Source organism: Dipodomys merriami, unplaced genomic scaffold (assembly GCF_024711535.1).
Source record: "Dipodomys merriami isolate MVZ:Mamm:240054 unplaced genomic scaffold, mDipMer1.0.p SCAF_17, whole genome shotgun sequence".
Classification (NCBI taxonomy): Eukaryota; Metazoa; Chordata; class Mammalia; order Rodentia; family Heteromyidae; genus Dipodomys; species Dipodomys merriami.
In genome coordinates this window covers 3,640,633-3,656,883 of record NW_027203048.1, presented here as the reverse complement: position 1 = coordinate 3,656,883, position 16,251 = coordinate 3,640,633, and positions in this window count along the sequence as shown.

Sequence of the window (16,251 nt, the reverse complement as noted above, 5' to 3'; positions counted from 1 at the left end):
ATCCTCAAGTTAATTCTTTACAAAGTAGTTTTCTTGTCTTTTAATAGTTTCACAAAGAAATTGCCATTCAACAAAGCAGTTTATGAATATCATGTGTCTTGATTCATGTTACCCTTTCAGCCTTCCCTCCTACCCCTTCCCTAACTTTTCTTAATTTTGTAGGATATATACTGAATTTTTGACTGCATTCTTTACAGTTGATTTTCTTGTTTAGGTGTGATGCGTGCTCCTGTGTCTGTGTTGACTCAAGTTGCTGTACTGAATGGAAGGCATGCTGCCTTGGCCTCATTGGTTCCATTACAAAGTGAGAAAGAAGGAGCCAGTTAGTTCAGAGACTAAGCATGTATGACTGACTGAGTCTCATGAGAAGTAGAACAATTGTGCTGGAGACAGGAAGGGAGAACTACAATGGCACTTGCATCTTTTCCTGGAAGAACCACACTCACGGGTGATATGAACTTCCCCCCACAGTGGCTGTTCTGTTGCTTTTTGAGTGAATGAATGTGTAACGCGTGTGGCCCCCATGTTCTGCTTCTGAACGATGACCTCGACTTTGCATTCCGACCTGAGGCCTTTGTGTTTGTTCTGATTTCGACGGACTCTGGACTCCTATTCTCTTCATTAGTTCCTGCTGCTTCTAATGAACAATGACATGGTCCTCCTTTTTTCCCTTCACTCAGCCATGAGGCATTTTTAGGAGCCAGCTAAGCCTGGCAGGTTTGGAGTTGGGTGGGGTGGGGAGTGGTAGTGTGTCCTTGGGCAGATGGCTCTTGAATTGTGAGGAGGCACAGATGTAGTGCCAGGAAGGTCTGTCCCAGTGGGAAAAGGACTCTTGGCAGTGGTTTGAACTGGAAAGAAAGGGCCAGATCCCTCAAGAGAGAAGCTTCCGAGAGTTTGACAGATTAGGTTCAGGTCCTTGGGGGAAGAGTCACAGGAAATAAGCTTAAACACTTGTTACTAGAATTAGTAATATTAGTGGTTGTCTGGTTGAAATAAACAAGTCCCTAAATCTCAGTGGCTTAATGTTGCAGAAAGCTTCTTTCTCATTGTACCAAGTCCAGTCTGATGTTCCTGGTGTCTCTCCACATGGCAGCAGACATGTACGTGTTGGGACATTGGCTCCTTCTGTCTTGTGGTTTTTGCCTTCTTCTAGGGCTCTGGATTGTGCTGCTTGGTTTTTGTGTCTGGAAGACAGATGGGAGAAAAGTAGGAGGGCTTCACATGGACCTTCCATAGGCCAGAACTCAAGCACACAGCCACACCTAACTGCAGAGGAGGTTGAGCATGGGATCTGTATGCCCAAGAGGAAAAGGAAATGGTTTTTTACTTCATCAGTCTCTGCCAAGCCTGGCATCAACTACAAATAGTTGTAACTCCTTCATACAAGTTCTTGCCATATGTTGGGCACCATGCCAATTTCTGAATATATATCATTTTGTCCTGGTGGATATGTGAAATGAGGAGGCCACCCAGATCCAATGGATACTAGCCTTAGAATAGAAGGTCTTGCCCTTCAATGAGTGATGGGGTGTGTGTGTGGGAGGGGAGAGTAGTGTTCAGGCCCAGCCTAGTTTGCTTCTCATTGGTTCAGGACCTGGGTGTGGTCAACCTGAAGTTGTTCGGATTTTAGGCCTTGGGTGCTTGTGGACTGATGGAGGGGCTGGGGGTCCATGGGTCTGGTGTAACCAGTCTAGAAATCCCTCTGTTAGACAAGTCTCTTATCAAGCTATTTCTCCAGGCTTACTGGTCCTTCTAGACTTAAGTATATCACCTTAGAGTGCTCTTGGTCAGATTGTAGATGCCAGGTAACCACAGAATCATCGCCCTGAAGACTTTTTTTTGTCCATTCTCTTTCCTTCTCAGGCTTCTCTCTTCTTAGTGTCTCTTGACTTCCTTTTAATTTTCTCCTAATTGACATCATGGACAAGGTCTGCTGGTAAGTTGAAAGGGTTTATCCAAGCTGACACATTGTTTATAATTGATCATTTACATTCCAGCTTTAGCAAGGTCCTTCCATTGCTTAACTGCGGCCAGTGTGTTCTCTCTGCGTGCTTGGCATTGGATTGAGCAGACTGAGGCAAGCAAAGGTCTAGTCTTCAATGGGTGAGATGCTGAGGAAACCCAGTCTCCCTGTGACAGACATGCGGAGACCATATGAGGATGTTTACTGACTCACTACACACAAGTAGCAGCATCCTCACCATGTTCATAGAGACCATCCAAGAATTGTTTGGGGGAACGTAGGATTAAGGAGCTGAGTAATTTTCCCCAGTTAGTGATGCACAGCTCTTTTCCATGTTTTCACTCTTGCCTTTATGTGGTCTCCAAATTATGATTGGATTGGAGGGAGGGTCAGGGTGCACACTAACTGCACCATTCTCTTTCAACTTCTGTGCAGCTTTGGGTAAGGATTCCCTTTGCTGACCTCCGTTTCACTAACTTCATGGCAGAAAAGGGCTAGAGGTATGGCTCAGTAGATTTCCTTTCCCAGGGTGGGAGAGAATGGTGAAGCAGAAAGTAAGAAAGCTCAGGTTTAGATCTCTAAACCTGAGCTTTCTTATTTTTGTAATGGGGACAAGAGCTATTACTTTGTAAGGATTTAGAGAGATCAAATGAGACAATACAATCTGAAGACTTACAGATGCTTACAGAGACTATTTTGCTGCCACCCAGAATTAGGGATGTCGCGTGGCTCTCTGGGAGAGCACAGGCAATCGTTTGCATAGACAAAGCACACGTAGGTGATGGTTGATTGAGTGTGTGGAGTGGTGGCCCACACTCTGGGACTTGGAGCCACCCATGTTAAACCGTAAGTTGTGGGGAAGAAGTGATGTTAGTTCTGGAGCTAACACCTGGTTTTGCCCACTAAGAACAAGAGAAAACTTCAATAGGCCACAGAGAGGGCAGGCTCTCTGTGTAGAAACACATGCAAATGTGTTTGTCATTAAGCCTTCCACGCCAATAATCCATATCTTTTCATCCTTCCTTTGTTGGATTTTTTTTCATAGTGGCCAGAAGCCAGACAAAACACACGGCCTCTTAAGCTTCAGCAGCTGATTCTGCCTTCCTAAGCTGGAGCAGAGCAGCCTCCCTCAGCTCTGGCAGTTCAGGTGCTGTGAGGAATCAAGCTGAGGCTTGTGACTGGTCTCTGAGATCTCCTGGCAAGCAGTGTCTACCCGTTATCCCTACACCCAAATGAGTGACCCTGCGGGGCACTTCTAACAGCAGTGGCCAGGCCTGAGAAAGCAGATGGCCAGCCAAGCCTCCAGATGTTTAAAACTCAAGCAGGCCATTGGTTTCTGAAGGAAGATGAATGGAGTCCATTCTGTTTAGCGTGGTTCCAAGAATCCTCCAGTGATAACCCACATCTTTCTTTTATTTCTTCCCTGCAGATCCCTATCTAAAATATTTAGTCCCCTCTCCAAGAGCACCTGAGAAGTGCCCACCTCTGGATTTTGGTCCACACCAATCTCTGTTCCTGCAATGTACACTTACTAGTCTTTGTAAGCACAGACCCAGGTTGAGGACTTTCTAGTCATCTCACTTACAAAGAAGTCAATGTACCTTTTCTTTTCCTACATCTTTTCTTTTCCTGCTCCACTTACCCTAGGCCTATCCTGAGGCATAGATCCAGCCATAGCAGACGATCCTTTTCCTGATTACTCCATCTCAAAGAGACCTTCATTCTTCCTCTGACTCCTGGTGACATTGTCTCTTCTATTTCCTCATTTCAAGTCTACTACCAAATATCACCATTTATTGCTGGATTAATAAGCACTATTCATCCATGCTCACCCTCACAATGCTTTTTAATTTTTTCTCATCATTACTTTCAGTGAAAGCATCTGGAATTTCCTTTTCACACAAGATAGTGGCTCCCTCCACAATATCTAGCCTAGGTATGACTTTTTTTTTCAGTTTTATTGAGTTATTAGAAAATCTTATTTTTTGACTTGTCTTATTCCCAACAATCACTTAAAACTGGGTGATTGTAACTGCTCCTCAGATTCATTGCCTGTAGTTTCCATGAGGAATTATGGTGTTTTCACTATACCTTGTAATAAAGCCTTATTCTTATGACAACCCCACTACGTACCAGGGTCACTGAGAGATTTTCCCAGACCTTCAGATGCATTTCCATGTAGTCATATTCAGGTAACATCCTATACTCCAGCTGCCGCTGACATTGAGTGGTTCACAAACTTGTCTGTGTGCTGTAGCCAATCCAGGCCAGCAAGTATCTTCTGTAACCCTTAGAAGCTGGAAATCCAGGCAAAGAGTTCTGGATTTCTTTTCTCTTGGCATCTTCTCAATAGGCAAGTTCTCCCCCACTATATTTCTTTTTGTTCGGGTAACAAAGAGTCAGATTGATAAATTCTGATGCTGAAACAGACATCAAACAAGTAAATGAAGTACAATACAAGTTTCTTTCCATGGCAAATACTTCTGTTGTTGTTTGCTGGAGATACTCTAACAAAATGTCACAAATGGAGAGCTTTAAAACAACAGAAATTCATTGTCTCATGGCTTTGGAGGCCAGAAGTCTAAAATCAAAGTGTGAGCAGGGCCCTGATTCTTCTGAAGTTGTTAGGGTAGAATCTATCCCAGGCCTCTCCCTTTCCTTCTAGTAATTTCTTGGCTTGTACAACATAACTCTAGTCTTCACAAGTTGTTCTTATTTATAAGGACACCAGTCATATTGGATTAGGGGTCTACCCTTATTAAGCTATGACCTCATTGTAACTAACTATATCTGCAATGTCTATTTCCAAATAAGGTTACATTCTGAGGTACTACTAGTTCAGAAATTTCATATGCATTTTGGAGGGTGTATGTGTGTGTGTGTGTGTGTGTGTGTGTGTGTGTGTGTGTGTGTGATAGTTCAGCCCACAACAAACATAAACAACAGTTAGTCTTTACAAGTGATTCTTGGAATTTTCTTCTCTTGCTTTGAGGATGGGACATAGATTGCTTTTTAACTACTCTGCCTTGAAAATGCAGAGAAACCCTGCCTACCTCTCAATCTCTTCTGTGCTGCTTAAGGCTGTTGGTTTGTGTTGATGGAGCTGGTTTGGACTATAGAATATGGGATGCTCAGGACCTTTTATTCATTACTGTGGGCAATAGCCACAATTCTGAGGTAACAGGTAAAGGCCAAACTCTCTCCTGTCAATGCTTATTTCGTCTTAAGAAAATTGTGATTCATTTAGAGCAAACACAGTGCCTTATTCATTTGAGGGCCTTTTGTGTCTCAAGCACAATGGCTTTAAAAAAGATTTTTTCCTGACTATTTATTCACTCTGAACCACAGTCAGAATGCCCATTAGCCCTGTTCTAGTCTGTTGAGAGGCAGAGGAGAAAAATCCCCCTTTGCATCCCGCAGTGACCCACAGTCCTGCGGGGACGGAGGCATGAAAAAGCAAAGAGGTCACAGCACAGTGAGTGCCAGTTGCGGAGCGGTAAGGGGCTGTGAAGAAGGATTCTCAGCACAGCTCAAGCGCAGGAGGCCTGGCTCTGTCTCAGCTGCATTCTTGAGGATACTGGGTCTTGCTCTTCAGTATTCAAAGCACAACTGGTCACCACTGTCTTTCCAGGAAAGCACCAGAGGGAGAAAGTACTGAAGGCCTTGGGAAGCAAATGGCCCTGAGCACGGCCTGATGAGTACTTTTATAAGATGCTTGGAAGCTCTTTGCTACTTGGGGTGAGGAAGGAGTTGGACAGTCAGAGCCTTGTGCTCTCCAGTGAAGCTTCTCAGAGGGAGAGTCTTGCATGGCCATACTCACTGGATAAGTCTTCATTTTGGGGGAAAAGAACTTCCAGCTATCTGGAAAGGCCTTAACTTTGTCCCCAAGCAATAGTTTGGACAGCAAAGACACCTGAGAATTTTGCAGTGTTGGTGTCAGAGTGAACGAGGTTCTCACTCAAGGCAAACCATGCAAAGTGGCTACACGGCGCAGCGCTGGGAAGTCTGTGTGACACCACGTTCCGTAGCAAGCCCCTCTGTCCATCTATGTGGAACTGTTTTAGTTTATGAACTCTTAGAAGCTGGAAGCCATTTCTGGATGCACTTCAGCATCCTAAGCCTGCACTCTGAAATAAGCAGTCTTCAAGGATGAGCTCTTGGGTGTGGTCCCTGAATAGCCTCGCTTCAGCGATGGCTTTTCTGCTGGCATTGTCATAGGCCGCCCCATTGCTGGGGTGCATCTTGTGAACACATATGACTGGAGAAGGCACAGACCTTCCTATGTGTCCTACCCTCTAGGAGAGTTAAGAATTTGTTATCAAGATCTCAGAAAGACATAGATTTCCAAGTAGGAGGAAATATGTTAAGAAACAGAAGGATCATTACGGTCCTCATTTTGTTTGTGTGTGGTCCTGGGCTTTGAACATAGGTATGTTGTGTGTGCTTGTTTAGCAAGTACTTGAGTCATACTCCCAGTCCACCATTCTTATTTTGCAAATAAGGAAACAGAAGTCATTAGGAATCAAACTGTGTCCACCTCCTCCTCCACATCAACTTTACTCATTGAATCCCCAGAGTGATCTTGTTGGAAGATGGAGCTTTTAAGAGGTAATTAGATCAGGAGGACCATGGACTGATCTGATTTAGTGTCCTGATTGGAGGGACCTCAGAGAGCTTGCTTTCTCTGTCTGCTCTCTGTCACTGGAGGACAGTGTGAGAAGTCAGCTATTTACACACAAGGAAGAGTGTTCACACCAGAATCTCTTGGAGCTGGCATTCAGCCTCCAGGACCGTGAGAAATCAATTACTATTGTAGAATGTGTCTGTTCCCTGGCATCCAGAGATCCTAGGCTGTGACCAACTGAGTGAGGACAGAAGTCATTTTCTGAAGTTACAAACTTGAGATAAAGAATGAGTTCTATGAAGTCCAGGGTATTTTCCTTATATGGGGCTATTTTTGAGGTATTTGTTCAGTTAGCTTGTTTTATTCAGTATTTATCAAACATTTATTATGCGATATTTTCTGTTTTCTTGTACATTCTCCTTCCTTTCTTTTTGTTCTTATATTTTCTTTCTTTTTCTACCAACACACTTACAATAGTCATTAAAACTATTGTAAATTAATTCTCACAAGAGGGGTTGGAAGAAAGGTGCCCAGCTAGTGCGTGCTCACTGGTGAGATGGCTGGAAAGACTTCCTCCTTCTCTGGCACAAGAAAGGTGTCCAGACATCTGAATGAGTTCCGTTCCTTCAACCCATGGACCATGTTTAAACACCCACGTCTTGTTAATGATATTAGCTCTCCTTTGTCACATTCCTATGGGTAACTACTTCCATTGATATGGACCTGATTCTCTTGAAAATGTGCACAAGGGACAGTTATCTTCAAGGCTTGGGAAGGCCCACCGTCTCTGTGATCCTGCTTACAGATTCTCCAAATCCCGCCAAGATCCACATTGTAGTAAACTAGTTTGATGGGATTGGTGGCTTAGCTGGGTTGTTTTGCTTGTTCACTGGAGCTGGTCAGCTAAAAAGCAGTTCAATTTGGAAGGATTAAGGAATTATGGATGATTAAAAAGGTTCAGGAACCAGAAGCCCTCAAATGACAATATCTGAGAAACAAACCCAGTGGCTAGTTTCTATTTATTTTTTCAAATGGAGATGAAGACAAGCATTTTATTGGCTTTTAATTTGATCCCAGGGTAGCCACCCACACCAATCAAGTCTTATCCTGCTCTTGTGACCTGGAAGGGCTTCTGATTGGAGAGGTCATCCTCAGAGTTACTGAGGGACTTGGTCAAAAACATATGGTGATGCATGTAGCATTGGCTCCCTGGTTGTGGCTTTGCCACCATCTCCCAATGTGTGACTTATAACTGATGTCTCTCTCTCTCTCTGGTGTGTGCTTTACTATGCATATACATATGGTCAAGCTCTTTTAGCCTGGAATCAAATTGCCCTTTTCTGATGGTGCAAGCAAAGGCTGATTGGAAAGGGATGGTCTTAGGGCTATTTATCCTAGCAGAAAGTTTCTCCAGAGCCTCTTTGCATCTGTCTGCCCCTCCGAGCCTGTGTGTGACCCCAGAGCCCGGTTGTTTCGCCTTGTTTGGGCCTCTCCAGGTCTCTGGGAATGACTCAGGATCCAGCTCTCTGTCAGCCCTGGAGCAGGGCCAAGCTCATGCCTTCCTCTCTGCTGTCTTCATTAATACTGGGCTCGCGTCCCAACATTCCTGAGAAATTGATAGAGACAGAACATCAATTGTAGTTTAGCTCTACAATGGGGAAACTCACGGTGACAGGCTGGGGGATTTTGTTGCCAGGGAAGTCACTGGGCCCTTTCCTGGACTGGCCTAGAGTTGAGGCTTGCTGGGCTTTTGTGAGGTCATCAAGTGGGACACAAGACAAGAGCAACAAGCCGCTAATCTGCTAATTGCAGCCTGGCTAAGTGATATTACCTTTGTGTTTGGCTTTCTTGAGCTTGATGGATGACTATGTATGTTCAAGAGAACGATGAAGGCACCCTCTCTCTGGCAGGGTAGGTGGTGTTAGGTTCAGACTACAGAGAGCCAGGTAGAGGCCAGGCTGGGTAGCTGTGGTCAGACCTGCTCTGAGAAAGGGCACAATCCTGGGGTGTGAGAGCGTAGCTGGACAGTGCAGGCACTGGGCGAGTCCACTCAATAGCTACTAGATTCTGCTCTCAGTTTCCCATAATATTTGACAAGACATGTGGCTGCTCTTTCTCAGTTACATCTCTTGGGTCTCTTCTGTGAGGTGGTTTATGAAGGGGCATATACAGTGAACTGATGATTTAAAAAATTGTTATTATAAAGTTGATATACAGAGGATGACAGTTATCTAAATCAGGTAAAGAGGACATTTTGGGGGGACAATGTCACCCCTTCTCTTCCCTTGCTCTCTCTAGTTTTTTCTTCCTGTCCCTACCCACAACTTGTACAGTTCATTTTCAACATAGTGTCTAGTGAGCACCACTGCTGCATTTGTTTACCTTCATCCCTCCGCTTGAGCTGGTGATTTTTGAGGGGCAGTTCTATGCTGGGTACACAGTGTTTTCTTTGCACAATGCCAGGGGACAGAGATGGTGGATCTTGCCCAAACGTAACTCCTCTTGCATGCTCCATCTCTTGGCAAGTATTATCACTTGTCCCCAGCCATCCAATTCATAGACTTTGAGTTGTCTGAGGCCCTCCGCCCTTTCCTTTTCTATTTAATGTTTCCTTCTCAGTGGGCCTCTCTCATTTAGGCCTCTATCATCTTTCCCAGGCTGGACCGTAGTCCAGTTGTCTCTCATGGTCTGATCTAAACTTTTTGTCTAAGGACAACTGACAATAAAACTCCAATGCTTGAGCATTCATTGGTTCCCAATCAAACTCAGCTTCTTTGCTGGGAATACATGGTATGACCTGGCCCAGTCTCTTCTTTGGTTTTACCTCTCATCTTTCCTCACCTGGCCTGCCACTAAGAACCTCCTGCAAGTCTCTAGCAGGTTGGTTCCTTTCTGCTCCCAGTCCTTTCTTGTGCTCCTCTTCTGCCTGGACTCTTTGTCCTTTCTCCTTTAGCCAGTGATACCTTTTTTCAGGTCTCAGCTTAGGTGCTACTTCCTTTGGGATATCTTTTCTGACTCCTTTGTCTCAGCCCACCTTGTGTTTCTAAAACATTCAACCTATTCCCACTGTATAACAATGATCACAGTAGATGAAGCACATAAAGGTCTGTCTATACAGTGTAGGGTACAGGATTTCTCTGGAAGAAAGAATTGGATTTATTGAGGAAAGTGTCTTGAGAGCTACTTGGTTTAGAGTATAAAACTCTTGAAGCCCAGAGACAGGAAAACTAAGAGGATTTCTGAAATTTTTATGGGCCAGAACTGTATAGGAATGTCTGTATCTGTGAGATCAGGTTGGAGAAATCAGATGGGGAAAGGATGCTTGGGCACTATGGTGGACCACCAAGTGCTTCCCAAGATCAGAACCACTCATTAATGCCTACAGAATTAACTGAATAAACACTAGTTAACCTCTCTAACACTTCAGTACCCCTACACACAAAAGACTTGTCAGAGCATGTGATTTAACTCCATAGGCTCGTTTCTGAGTCTCATCTATGGTGGAATTCAACAGAATTGTGATGCAGTATGGAAAGAATAAGAACTGGGAGGAGAGAGAACACCACAGATGGATGGGCTAACATCAGAATGGGTCTCTCTTTTGAAAGACACAGAAGATTTGAAGATGCTATTGGACTTCCTGAGGGGTGTGGCTCAGGAGTTTGGACTAACTACAGAGAAAGGAGGACTATAGTCAGTCTCTGGCCTCTCTGGTCTACTTCCTCACTGGGATGAACCTATGTGTGTGTGGGAATGTGTCCACTGCAACATCTCCAAAATGGGTGTGGAATGGATGGTAGAAGGAAAGATGACAAGAAATATGGAGAAAGAGGTCCTTTGTGAGAACTGTATACAACCTACCTTGGACAAAAATGAGTTGCAGAGAATGAGTGTGGAGGAAGAGGCTCCTGAGCCTGTGAATTTTGCTCGTTCTGTGAGCACAAGGCTCTTCTCATCAAGCACACCCCACTTCAAGACAGAACAGAGCTGAAAGGGCCCAAGATGCTGGCATTAGCAAGAAGGACTAGGAAGTGCCAGACAGAAGGTCAGGGGTGCCTTGTGACATGTCTTCCAGAACTTCCAGGCCAGGATTCAAGGGCTAGACATAGACAGGTCATATTGATTCCTTTCTCTATCCCTAAGGGCTGCTCTTAGCTTTTCTAGTTTTCATAGCCTGATGATCTAGTTTTCTAGTGTTTATATGTATGAATATGTATGTATAGATCTATGATCTAGCGATTATATATGTTGTTATTGTTTTAACTTCCTCAATTATTCATACTTTGTTTATACATTTAAAAAAATAGGCCAGGTGCTGGTGGCTCACATGTGGAATCCTAGCTACTCAGGAGGCTGAGATCTGAGAATTGTGGTTCAAAGTCAGCCCGGGCAGGAAAGTCTTATCTCCAATTAACCACTAGAGAACCAGAAGTGGTGCTATGGCTTAAACTGGTAGAGCACTAGATTCAAGCAAAAGAGCTCAGGGATAGCACCCAGGCTCTGAGTTCAGGTCCCACAACTGACCAGAACAAAACAAAATTATGTTCTTTTTTTAAATAGTAGATCCAAGATAGAGATGTCTGCTTTTGCCTTTCCCTGTGTGAAATTGCTGGATTTTTCTAGATCCAAAATCAAATAAATGCCAGTGGTAGTCTTAATGAGTCACCTTTTATCATCCTAGGGATGTCATTTTCCCCTATTTTTTTAAAATGTATTGGCCAGTGGAACAACCTGAATGAACTAGAATGTTCTCGCCAAATTTAAATGCCCTGAAGTCAACCTCATAGTTGATAGACTTTAATCAGATCCCTCTTCTCTGTTCCTTGGAAATCTTCCTTCAGTACTTCAGGTCTCTGGAGGTTTTACTCCCTCCTCAGGCCAGTGTGGGAGCATTTATTTGGAAAGCTGGTCTGGGAACAGACAGCTAGAGTGAAGAGTGTTTGTCTTTTCCTCTCCAAGAAAGGTCATAGGGAAACCTCAGCTAAGAATGAGCTGTTTGGAAAGACACAGGACAGGCTCTGGACTGGGCCCATCAGTGAGGGCTGTTCCCTCTGGGAGGGGAAAGGGGGACTGGGATGTCAACAGCAGAAAGAACAGTAACCTCAGCTGTGGGGAAGGCAGGTACCACCTTCATGACATCAAGCAATGCCCACCTTCGATTGGCTGAGATGTGTGCATCTCTCTGGCTAGATCCATGCTGAGAAAGGCTTCCTGCCCCCACCCTGCCTCCCTGTGTTGGATTTCATGGTTCACAGGGCAGTTTCAGTGTTAGCCTTGCTCCATCACTATGACCTGCTTGTAGAACTTTCCACCACACCATGGTCCCTGGCTGTCTTGCTTTGGCTCATGCTATTTCTCTGCCTGGAAAGTTTGTTTTTTTTCCTCCCGCTTTCCCTGTGGACTCCAACTCTCCCTTTAAGACCCAGCTCTGTGATCAGCTTATATGGAAGATCTTTCTGGGCCTCCAGATTTGGGGGATACATACCTCTCCTGAGCTCCCATCATGCTTCACCCTGCCTCAGTCTTAGCTCTTGGTGCCCTTGATTGAAATCAGACTTCAGTTCACTCGCCTTTTTGTTTGGACCACACATAATTTTTGAGGAAAGGGGTGTGGTCCGATTTATTACGGATTTCCCACTATTTAGCACCTTGTTCAGGCGAGTGGGTGCTCAGTAAATATTTGTTGTTTGTGAGAGGGAGGGAGATGAGGAGAAATGGAGGGAGCTGAGGAAGGAGGGGGAGAGAGGGAAGGAGCTATGGAGAGAGCTAGAGAGTACACTATGGTTGGAGGGGGAAATGCTCTCAGTGCTAGGTTTTTACTCACTGCTTGCTGTCCCTTTCGTGTCCATTTGACCAGGTGCTGCTGCCTCAGGCTCTTCAGACAACCCAGGGCAAAGGGTCCTCATGTCTTGGTTGGCATGTCTGGTGCCATTTGCATTGGATAGGAAGCTCTTCCCTAGAATGTTCTTGATGTCTCTGATTGCTCATGCTTGGCTCCTTCCCCCAAACATATCCTCTATTTTCCTTCTCTCTCCTCTGTGCCCATGCCATTCTTGGCATGCTAGCCTAGTTGGAATCGTCCCCATTTCGGTGCTTTTCTGATGTGTGAACTCTTTTCTGTTTTCTATGATCTTATTCCAGCTTCTGTTTCTAGCATTCCTCCATTCCACAGCTTCCCTGACTACTCGTAGTGTCCTCTGAATTCCAGGGGTCTTGATTCTAACCCTCCACAGGGTCCCTTAGCATCCACCATTTGCCACTGGCCAATGTCCTTCTAAGGATCCTGTCTGGTAGGTAAGTGAGTTGGTGACCTAACACCTGTCTGGCTCATTCACCGGCTTAGTGCCTGGTCAGTATGTAGAGGAGGTTTGGAGTCATTCTTTCCTTGGGATGGCAGCTGTTGGAGGCTGTTCAAGGCAATTGGGGCCTAGATGGATGGATGGGAATGAGTGAAATCAGAAGAGGAAAAGGTAGATATGGACATGGTGTGCTTTCCACCCATAATACCTAACTTTATCTGGAATGTTACCACTGGTGAATATGTCCTCTCAAAGAGAGCCTTTGTGACAAAGAAGGAGCATCTCAAATAGAAGTCACTGTACTGCTCTGGGACTGGTCTTTGGCTAGGAGAATACCAGTGAGTATGAGATAGGGCAGAGAGGAGAAAGTCAGAGAAGAGAAAGCCTGGAGGAGACCCACATTCGACCTCTACCTATCTGTATAGGGCTGGGCCAGCTGTAGTGGTTGGGACAGAAAGTCTGAAGAGGCCTGGGCTTTCCCCTACTTGTGCTGTTGAAACTGGGACCATCCAGCCCTTGCAATCTGGAGAGGCCACTGCAAATGAAGTGCTTATTTGAAAGGTCCCCTGGAGCCAGCCTTATGGGATCAAGATGCAGAAAATAGTTTAATGAGGATACCAGCCTGCAGGTGCACCTGTGCTAATTCTGTAGACAAAGGCACTAACCTGAGAGCTCAGAGAGGAAGGAGCCATTAAGCCTCTTTTGGGACACATCATTTCTGCAGGACAGACGGAAGCGCCTCACCGAAGCAGGAAGCAGATGGCAAAGACATTCTGGGGACTCTGTTCCACTGGCCTGGCCTAGTAGCCTGCCCCATGACAGACTGGCTGGTATCCATGGCCCCTCTAGCTGGGCTTCAGCAACTGGGCCGGCAGGGCTCCCTGATGGGTGGGGTGGGGAGGAGTGGAGACATCGACAACATGGAAAGTGGTTAGAGATTCCCACCAGAGGACTCAGATAGCGGATGAAGAGTCAGAGAAGCAGCTTTTAGATATTGTAAGCGAAGGCTCACAGGAAGAAATACATTGTACTGTGCACTCCCTTACATCCTTGTGTGTGAGTCTGAGCATGTGTTTGTGTACGTGCTTACGTGTGCTTTGTGAATACTTCATGAAGTTTCATGCCCACCAACTAGGTCGCACTCTGGACACAGTAAGAATATGTGTCATACTGTTCAAAAAGAAGCATACTCACTACCTGACTTGTGTCACTGCAACCCTTCTGTATATCACATTTTAAAAAATTCAAAAAAATGTGTCATGATCCTGGTATTCCACTCACCAGTGAGTTGCTTCCCACAGTTCGAAAGGTACAAATGAGGTAGATGGAGAGCTGAGATAGTAAGCAAAGTTTCTGGGTTGAAGGCTAAAGGGTGAGGTGCAGCTTTGTCCTCTGCACCCATTCAGTGAGAAAGCGATTGTGCTTCCTTGGAAGGATGGCCATAAAATCTCAACGGAACAATCTGTGTAAGGTTCTCAGCATAGGGTTGACAGAAGTAAGCATTTTCTAACCATCAAGGAGGAGGAGGTTGATACTGGCTCTGTCTTCTTGCAGTGGGAATGTGTTCTGCGGTATGCTGTGGCTCTAAGCTACAAGCATCCCTGTGGGAGCTAAGCCAGCTGTATGTAGGATGGTTGGAGAGCTACAGCTTCTCAGGGAAGTGAGAGGTACAATGAGAAAGGGCAGGTGGAAGCGAACTTTGCAAGAAGGCTACAGCCAAGTCATGAACTGATTAATGACAGCCGCAGTGTGCGTGCCTCTTGGCAAGATTCTCTTGCGCTCCTCATGGTTCACCACTATGACAGATACCTGAGAGAAACAAGGCTCAAGGAAGAAGAATCCATTCTGGTCTATGGTTTTGGAGCTTTCCCAGGCCAAGTCCACGGTCACTTGGCTTCATTGTGTCTGGGATGTGGTGATCAGAACACTGTGGTAGGGACCGTGTAGCAGAGATCGTCTTGCTTCTTGACAGCTGGGAAATGGAGAATAATACCAGGAAGAGGCGAGGGTCAAGAGACACCCTCCTAAGCCATGCCTCCAGAGAGATGCTGCATCCCACGGGCCTCACTTTTCCCAGTGCCACCACTGTCCAATGTCATCTATTTTAGAATTTGAATCCATTGACGGATTAAACCTCTAATGAGGCTACAGAGCTCTCAAGGACTAAGGGACTCTGAGAAACCTCTCCAGACACACTCATCTCCTAATGTCTCTCAAGCCAATCAACTTGGCAATCAAGACTAACCTTCACACTGTCCAGCAGAAACATGAAAATAAGAGCCACCAAGAGAAAATGGGAAGATGTCAGTCAATATGACTCGAGTAAAGAAAGGGTCGTAGATTGGGAAGAGGCCACCTGGAAAATAGGAGTAAATGAGGAGTCAGAGCAGATGGGAGCCACTAAATTCTTCTACATTTTTGAATGATTCTTTCTGTTTGTTCTTGGTGTGTGTGTGTGTGTGTGTGTGTGTGTGTGTGTGTGTGTGTGTGTGTGTGTGTGTGTGTGTGTGTGTGTGTGTGTGATTAATTTGACATAAGAGCTTCAGGGCCTTCCTGCTGGAGGCTGGCTTTGAACTGTGATGCTCAGACAGATCTCAGCATCCTCAGTAGCTAGGATTACAGACAGGTGTGAGCCACAGCTTGTTCTTGGCACTTTTGTGCAAGGAAGAGCAGAATCCTCCCTTCATACCCTTACTTCTCTTCCTGAGTGGCCACAGGAAGGGACGAAAGGACAGGAAGGAGAGGTGTGGCTGGGGAGGGATTGACTTCGGGCTGATGGGACCAGAGCCGACAGGCTGGGCTCTTGGAAAGGGACCCCTCTATCCAACCTTTGGGGGAGAAACTGGCATCTGGCTCGAGGATGAACAACCGCATTCAATTTTGGACACAGCCAAGGAGAAACTTTCCTTGGAGTCTTGGCTCACACACTGGGTCTTGTGTTGTAGATCTGAAATGATGTTAAGACAACTGGATCCCCATGTCCTCCCTTTCCCGTTTCACACTGTTCTGAGGTTTCTGCCTCCCCCATCTTCCTGGAGATGTTGGCAGAGACACCATGGAGCTTGTGAGTTGGGGACAGAGCACCATAACGCCTGGGCTCCTGATGGGCTAGGTGTATGCAATCTGAGGTGGTATGCTGGCCTGTGAAGTTGCAGATGGACACTGGAGAGAGCCTGGGGCTTGTTGATTCTGATGGGGAGCTTCAGGACACGGTTCCCCCCAACCCCCCCCCTTTGCCCCCCGCCAGGACCTTGTGGCTCCTGGCAGCTGGATTCGCTTGCTTTCCCCTGCAGTGTCCCCCGGCAATGCTGACCAACCTCAGTGCTGCCCTCTGGGCCTGGCCGCTGCCCATGCAGCTGCTGCTT